Genomic DNA, 8710 nt, shown 5'->3' on the forward strand with positions numbered 1-8710 from the left:
AACATCCAAGAAGCTCTGTGAACTTTGAGTTCACTCAAATAGGTTGACACTGAGACACATTATAATAAAACTGTCAAAACACAATGAGAGAACCTGGAAAGCAGCAAGAAAGGAGAGAATTATCATATACAAGGGACCCTAAATAAGATTTTCAGCAGATTTCTCATCAGAAACTTTGGAGGCCAGAAAGCAGTGGTTGATATATTCAGGGTGCTAAAAGAAAAAAACCTGTCAATTAAGAATCCTATATCTGGCAATACTGTCCTTCAAAGTGAGGGAAAATTAAGACATTCCCAGATAAACAGAAGTTGAGGGTGTATGTGACCACTAGTGCTGCCCTACAAGAAATGTCAAGTGAGTCCTGCAACATATAATGAAAGCTGTAACCTGAAGCCATATGAAGAAATAAAGATCTCGATAAAGGTAAATGCATGGGTTATTATAAAAACTAGTATCATTGTAACAATGGTTTGTAATTCTACTTTTTGTTTTATACGGGATTTTTAAAAAACTAATACATTTTTTAAAAAGCAAGTATTATTGTAACTTTGATTTGTAATTCCAAATTTTGTTTATAGACGATTAAAGACAGTAATACATTTCAAGAATTATTAGGTTATGTTTGGGGGCACACAATGTATAAAGTTATTATTTGGTGATATCAACAACCAAAAGGGGTGAAGACAGAGCTGTAGAGTAGCAGAGTTTTTATATGTAATTACTGAAGTTAAGCTGGTATAAATTCAAATGAGAGTGTTATAACTTTAGGATGTGAAATGTAATCCCCATGGTAACCATAGAGAAAAATAGCTACAGAATATATACAAAAGGAAATGAGAAAAGAATTTAAGCACTTCACTACAAAAAAATCAAACGTGAACGAATATTAATACAGGACATAAGGGACCAAAAAAGCCATAAGGCAAATAGCAAATTGTTATATCAAATAGAAAAATGACAGAGGTAAGTCCTTCCTTGTCAGTAATGTCTTGAAATGTAAAGAGATTAAACCCTCCAGTCAAAAGACAGAGGTTGGCAGAATGTGTAAAACCCACATGATCCAACTATATTCTGTCTACAATAGACTCACTTTATTTTGCGTGTGTGTGTGGTTCTGAAACTGTTTTTTCTTTACTGTTCTTTTGCGATGAACCATGAACATCTTTTCATGCACCTGGTGGAAGTCCCCTACTAAAGACAGAGAACACAGTTGTTGGATCAAAAGCCTGCTGGCAACAAAAGTGACTCTTACAGCAAAGTATCAGCTTAATGTTAAAGCACTTAGCCTGGCAAAAGCCTGCTGCGGGAAACATGGTCAACAATATTCTCATCAGAGAAATTAGAATTGAAGGCCAAAGGCATTAAAGATATGGGCCCCTTTTGGCCCCTACCGCTGCCCCTCGCTCTCCTGACATCCTTGGGGTGAATGCATCTTGTACATCTCTTTGCGTCCAATGAAAACAATGCCTTTTCTGTTTTTTTCCTTAGCTCTTTCTGAGCCCTTGACCTATCTCCACATTCTCTCATGATCTCCTCACTGCCCAAGTGCCTTTCCTGGAAGTCCTCCTGATGGTCCTTGGGGGAATCACCCATCCTCCCATTTTTCCGGGCATATAATCTTCAGCTAGGTGCTTTTTGGCAGCCCATGGCTCCCTCACAGCCTTTGCCAGGGGTTCTGGCTTCCCCTTACTATGTGGTTTTCTCTCACTTTTAGACTTGCCCTGCTTTTCTTGCTTTCTCTCACCTTTGGCTTATGTTTCATCATCTGGCTGTCCCTCATTCTGGAGCTTTCCCTCATGCCCTGGTTTCCCTTCCACTTCCAGCTTCTCTTCTCTGATTTTCCTTCATCTTCACTCTCCGCTTCATCTTTTGGTTTTCCCTGGATTTCCACCGTTCCTTCATTTTCATTGTAGAGTTTTTCCATGTTGCTGGGGACAGACACACAAACCTGCAGGCCTAGGGCAGGCCTGTGCCTCCTCAGGCTCACCAAAGCCCCCTTGCCCACCACCAGGCAGCTAAGGGAACTGGTTCCATGCAGGCAACAGGAGTGGACAGTGCAGGGACAAGACCCCCGGGCAGATGAGTGGGCTACGACAGACTCACTTTAGACTCAAAGACACAAATAGATTAATAGTGAAAGGATGAAAAAAGATGCCATGTAAATAGTAACCAAAAGAGAGCAGGGGTAGCTATACTAATATCAGGCAAAATAGATGTTAAATCAAAAAATTTACAAGAGACAAAAAAAGACATTATACATTAATAAAATACTAAATAGAGCAAGAAGATATAACAAGTTAAACATTTATGCACCCGGGGCGGTTGAGTGGCTCAGCCATTAAGCGTCTGCCTTGGCTCAGGTCATGATCCCAGGGTCCTGAGATCAAGCCCCGCATCAGGCTCCCTCCTCGGCGGGAAGCCTGCTTCTTCCTCTTACACTCACCTTGCTTGTGTTCCCTCTCTCGCTGTCTCTCTCTGTCAAATAAATAAATAAAATCTTTAAAAAAATAAAAAATAAACATTTATGCACCCAATATCAGGCCATCAAAATATGTGAATCAAAAATAGATTTGAATTGAAGGCAGAAATACACAGTTCTAAAACAATGGTTGGAGACTGCAATATCCTATTCTCAATAATGGATATAACAACCAGACGGAAGATAGAGAAGGAAATAGAGGACTTAATACAATAAACCAATCAGATCAAATAGACACATACAGAAAACTCTGCCTAACAACAATAGCATGTAATTCTTCTCAAGTACACATGAGACATTCTAGGATAGATCATATATTAGGCCACAAATTAAGTTTCAGTAGATTAAAACATGTAGATATCTGACAAAGTATCTTTTCTAACCACAATGGGATGACGTTAAAAATCAGTAACAGACATAGGGATACCTGGGTGGCTCAGTCAGTTAAGCATCGGATTCTTGATTTCAACTCAGGTCATGATCTCATGGGTCATGAGATCAAGCCCCGCATTGGGCTCTGTGCTCAGTGGGGAGTCTGCTTGAGATTCTCTCTCCCTCCACCCCTCCCCCACTCACGCAAGTGCACACTCTCTCAAATAAATAAATAAATCTTTAAAAAATCAGTAACAGACATAAAACTTGAAGAACCAGAAACTTGTCAAAATTAAACAATACACAATTAAACAACCAGTAGATCAAAGAATAAATCACAAGAGAAACTGCAAAATACTTAGAGATTAATAAAAATGAAAACTCAGCATACCAAGACTTTTGGGACTCAGCAAAAGCAGCGCTAAGTGGGAAATTTATAGCTATAAGCACTTACATTTAAAAGAGGGGAGCCTGGGTGGCTCAGTCAGTTAGGACTCCGACAAATGATTTCAACTCAGGTCCTAATCTTAGGGTCATGGGATCAAGCCTGGCATGGGTCTCCGCACTTGGCAGGGAGTCTGCTTGAGATTCTCTCCCTCTCCTTATCTCACTGCTCATGCATGCTCTCTTTCTTTCTCAAATAAATAAATAAATATTTAAAAAAGAAAAATAAAAACAGGAAAGATCTCAGGGCACCTGGGTGGCTCAGTCGGTTGAGCACCCCACTCTTGGTTTTGGCTCAAGTCATGATCTCAGGGTTGTGGGATTGAGCCCCTTGGAGTTTGCTTGAGAGTCCCTCTCCCTCTCCCTTCCCCTCTGTCCTTCCTCCTGCTCAGGCATGCACATGCTCTCTTTCTCTCTCTCAAATAAATAAATAAAATATTTAAAAATAGGAAAATCTCAAATCAACAATCTAACTTTACAACTTACAGAGCTAGAAAGAGAAGAACAATCTAAACCCAAAGCTAGCAGAAGGAAGAGAAAAATAAAACTTAGAGCAGAGATAGAAAAACAATGAAGAAAATTAATGAAACTAAAAGTTAGTTCTTTGAAATTGACAAACCTTTAGCTGGATGGACTATGAAAAAAAAGATTCAAATAACATTTAGTTATTTAGTACCCAAATGAAAATAGGAACATCATTACTGATTTGACAGAAATAAGAAAGATTTTAGGATAATGCTATGAACAACTGTATGCCAACAAATGGGATAATCTGGTGCAATGGACAAATTTCTGGAAATACAAAACCTGTGAAGGCAAAATCACAAAGAAAATCTGAATAGAGTTATAATTAGTAAGGAAATTGAATCAGTAATAAAAATCTCCCAACAGAGAAAAGGTCTGGACCCTATGGCTTCATTGATAAAATCTCTCAAACATTTAAAGGAGAATTAACACCAATATTTCTCAAACTTTTCAAAAAAATGAAAGTGGAAGAAATACTTCCTAATGCATTCTAAAAAGCCAGCATTAACCCAATAATGAAGTCAAAGGCACTACAAGGAATGAAAACTACAGACCAACATCCCTTGTGAACATTGATGCAAAAAGCCTTAACAAAATGCCCTCTCTCAAATTCAACAACACATTAAAAGGATTATACACCATGATCAAGTGGGATTTTTTCCTGGAATGAAAGGATGGTTCAACATAAAAAAATCAATTAACGTAATACATACATTAACAGAATGAAGCATAAAACACATAATTATCTCAATTGATCTAATAAAAAGCATTTGACAAAATTCAACACCCTTTATGATAAAAACATTCAACAAACTTGGAATAGGGGGAAACTACCGCAACATAATAAAGGCCAGATACGAAAAGTCCACAGTGAACATCACATTCAATGGTGAAAGACTGACAGCTTTTCCTGTAAGATCAGTAACAAGGCAAGGATGTCCAGTCTTGCCACTGCTAGTCAACATAGTACTAGCCAGAGCAATTAGACAAGAAAAAGAAATGCAGGGTACCTGCATCAGAAAGGAAGGGGTAAAGTTATCTGCTTTTCAGATGACATGATCTGATATATAGAAAACACTAAAGATTCCACAAAGAAAAAAATTGTTAGAACTTATCAATGAATTCAGCAAAGTTGAGGATACAAAGTCAACACAGAAAAAGCAGGTTTTTTTTTTTTATGTAGTGAAAATGAATAATCTGAAAAGGAAATTAAGAAAATGCCTTTTGTAGTAACACTGAGGGGCACTTGAGTGGCTCAGTTGTTTGGGTGTCTGACTCTTGATTTAGGCTCAGGTCATGATCTCAGAGTCGTGGGATTATACCCTCCACGAAGCTCCCTGCTCAGTGGGCAGTCTGCTTGAGATTCTCTCCTGCTTGCTCATTCTCTATAAAATAAATAAATAAAATCTTAAAAAAATACAAAACAAAACACCCAACATCACCAAAAAGAATAAAGTACTTAGGAATAGATTTAACCAGGCAAGCAGGAGACTTGTACACTGAAAACTACAAAACACTGAAATTAAAGAAGGCCCATACAAATGGAAAGAAACCCTTGTTTATGGATTGGTAAACTTAATGTTGTTAAAATGTCCACACTACCCAAAGTGACCAAGAGATTCAATATAACACTTACCAAAATTTCAGTGGCATTTTTGCAGAAATAGAGAAAACCATTCTAAAATTTATATGGAATTTAAGAGGACCCCGAATAGCCAAAACAATCCTGAGAAAGAGAAACAAAGCTGGAGGCTTCACACTTCCTGAATTCAAAACGTATTACAAAACCACAGTGCAGTTTTGCAAGATGAAAAAGTCCCAAAGAGCTATTGTACAATAGAGTGCTTCTGGTTAATACAATTGTACTATACACTTTGAAATGGTTAAGATGGTAAATTTCATATTTTGTGTTTTTTATCACAGTAAAAGGAAATGGAAGATACATTCTATGATGACAAAGACCTTGTCTCCAGGGTCTAACACCGTGCTGCCACATCGTAGCTGTTCAATAAATATTTGCTGAATAAATGAATGAATTCATGAAACTAAACCCTATGCTTTTAATTATTATGATGTTCTCTCTCTAAAGTGGTAATGACCATCTTATTTTGAAGATCTGGAATTCTCTTGTCCAGTCTTTTCATTTAGTGGAAAAAGAAACTGCATCTCAAAGCAGTTCTGTGATTTTTTTTCAAAGTCACAAAACAATCCCAGAGGATGATTTCTGTAGAAATTATTGTACACAATGTTTTAAGTACTTACTTGTACTAAATAAAATGATTTTCTTGGAAAACAAGTCACCACAAGCTTAGCACTTTAATCAAAACAAATATTTTCTCCTGTCGGTCTGAAGTCAGAAGTTCCGTTTGGGTTTCACCAAGCTAAAGTTTCTGTTGGCTTGCTGCCTTCCTTCCTCAAAGCTGGTTTTGGCAAAATCTGTGCCTTGTGCTTGTATGCCAGAGGTCCCTGTTTCTCTGCTGGCTGTCAGCTGAGGGCCATTTCCCACTTCTAGCGGCCACCCACAGTCCGCGGCTCTATCCTCAAAACCAGCACAGCAGACTGGGTCTGTTCGTAGCTTGCCTCTGACCTTCTCCTGGGGTGCCATCTCTCTCTGACCACATTGGGAAGGGTTCTCTGCTTTTAAGGACTCAAAGTCCACAATGTTAATCACATCTGCGAATCCCTTTTTGCCAAGTAAGTGTCAGGGGACATCACAGGGGAGTGGACTTCTTCGGGGACCATTATTTTGTCTACCACACTGTCACTAACATTTCTTGTACACCTGTATTTGCTGTTAACTATGGTTAAATCTAGAGATCTGAACATATTCAGGCTTGATTTCTTTGGCAAAACTATGTTAGAGTGTGGACCTTGCAATGCACGGTAAGAGGAAGCACAAGGTCTCTCGTTTTGTGAGGCTGAGATTAACCAGGGGGCGTTGCTGTTGTCAGACTGATGTATCCATTCCACGTTAACAGTTCCCCCATTGAGCAACAATGGATGGTCTTGACCTATCTTTCATTAAAGGTTGCAAAATGATAATATTCTATTTTTCCTTCTTTATTCTGGACAATAAGTTGGAATTTCTAAGAAAAAGGATTTCCCCTCATCAACTATTTGATTACTGTGAGTTCATAGTTCATAACACAAAGGCAGGATACATTCATGATTGTTTTCTTTTATTTACAAGTTTTCAGACAACAAGCATTGGCTTCTTAGCATCATGCACAGGTAAGTGATGAGTTGTGGGTTTTGCTCGTTTGTTTCAGGATTATTATGAAATCCTGGATGTAGACGTAGTACATGTGTTTCAATCCTTTATAGTTACTATTCTTTTTAATGTTCACATGGTCACATCTAGAGCCTAAGAAAACCCCTTCAAGTTGGCATCTGAGTCTTTCTGACATGACCCTGGTCGTCTGCCATGGCTTCCTTGCTCTCCGGTAAGACAGGATGATTCCGGACATGTCGTGCCTCCAGCCTGGAAGCAGTGTTTCTCCAGGGATGTCTGGTTCTTTTTCCTGCAGAAGCTCACCTGAAAGGGGGGAGTGCCCCTCGCTCTTCAGTTAACATAGGCTGTTGTAGTATTTTTCAACAGATAGAGCCAGGAAACAAATTTTTACCAAGAGAAACATATCAGGAGGTTATTCTATTCCCAATTCAAATTTAGTATTAAAGGGATTTTACTTAATTTCTTTAAATTCATATTTCTTTCTCTTCTCTTATGCTGAAAATTTTGGCTCCTAATGACATAATACAATTAAATATTTGCTTTAGCTTACCAAACGTAATAACTTTTGAGTAACAATGTCAATAATATTAGTAGTAGTAATCATATTATTAATAATGCTGGTATACGATTCTTCACAATAGAGTTGAAGATACATTTGTAATACTTTTTGGCCTTAGGATATATCCCACTAGGGATGTACGATTAAATTATTGAAATCTAAAGTCATTTGAATTCATTTCTCTTGGTGTGGCGTGAAGTTATAATTTAGTAGAATTTGTTTCCCTTGTTTTATTTTTATTTTTTCTTTCTACAGATGGATTTTTTAAACTTTAATTTAATATTGATTTATAATTATGTAACATGTTCACACAGTTTTAAAGTCAAATCTACAAAGCAAAGTACATTCAGGTTAGTGTGACTTTCATCCTGTGTTTCCTTCCTCACACGCTATCTAATGATTTTTATCAGCTTTTTATTCTTGCTAAACTTTTTAAAAAGTGTAAACAAATATACATCTATATTCACAGGCCCCATGCTGGTTTCTGTTCCTGCATAACAAATCACCCCACGCGCAGAGGCTTAGAACAACACCCACTGCTCAGCTAGCTTAGGGTTCTGGAAGCTGGAAGCCCAGCAAGCCACGGCCAGGTTCCCTGCTCAGGGTCTCATGAGGCTGAAGTCAGTGTGTTGGCTGAGCTGTGCTCTCGTCCGGAGCTTGGAGTGCCCATCTAAGCTCATTGCTTTGGTAACATTCAGTTTGTAGCTGGCTGTCGACCGCTAGTCACAGTCCTGGAGGCCTCTCTCAGCTTCTTGGGCAGGTCACATCATAGCTGTTTGCTTCTTCCAGGCCAGAAGGAGCTCACCTACAGGTCTTCTTCTGCAACTTCCTGGAGGAAACCGGGCTTTCAAGGGCTCATCTGATTAGGCGAGACCCACCCCAGATGCTCTCTCTTTTGCCAGGTAACATAACCTAATCACAGGCATCATCTGATTCTATGTAGAGGGACACTCACGCTCAAGGGGTGTGTACACAGGGGGCAGCAATCGTGGAGACCTCCTTAGGATCTGGTCTGCTCTTCCCCCTTTCTTAGATAAAAGGGAGCATATAATTTACACCATTCTGAACGTCCTGTTTCCACTTAATGTTTCCTACAGCT

The 8710-nt window shown here is 38.7% G+C and overlaps 1 long non-coding RNA gene and 1 pseudogene across 1 annotated transcript; one reads left to right on the forward strand and one right to left on the reverse strand.

Annotated features, from left to right (window-relative positions):
* Positions 1–1361: 1361 nt before the first annotated feature.
* Positions 1362–2177, reverse strand: LOC103673372 (annotated as a pseudogene).
* Positions 2178–6365: 4188 nt separating this feature from the next.
* On the forward strand, positions 6366–7771 carry LOC121100053. The gene is made up of 3 exons (XR_005831792.1): positions 6366–6514; positions 7011–7051; positions 7182–7771. It is a non-coding gene; the product is annotated as an uncharacterized LOC121100053 (long non-coding RNA).
* Positions 7772–8710: the final 939 nt, after the last annotated feature.

The sequence above is a fragment of the Ursus maritimus genome, unplaced genomic scaffold, assembly GCF_017311325.1.
Source record: "Ursus maritimus isolate PB19 unplaced genomic scaffold, ASM1731132v1 scaffold_33, whole genome shotgun sequence".
Lineage (NCBI taxonomy): Eukaryota > Metazoa > Chordata > Mammalia > Carnivora > Ursidae > Ursus > Ursus maritimus.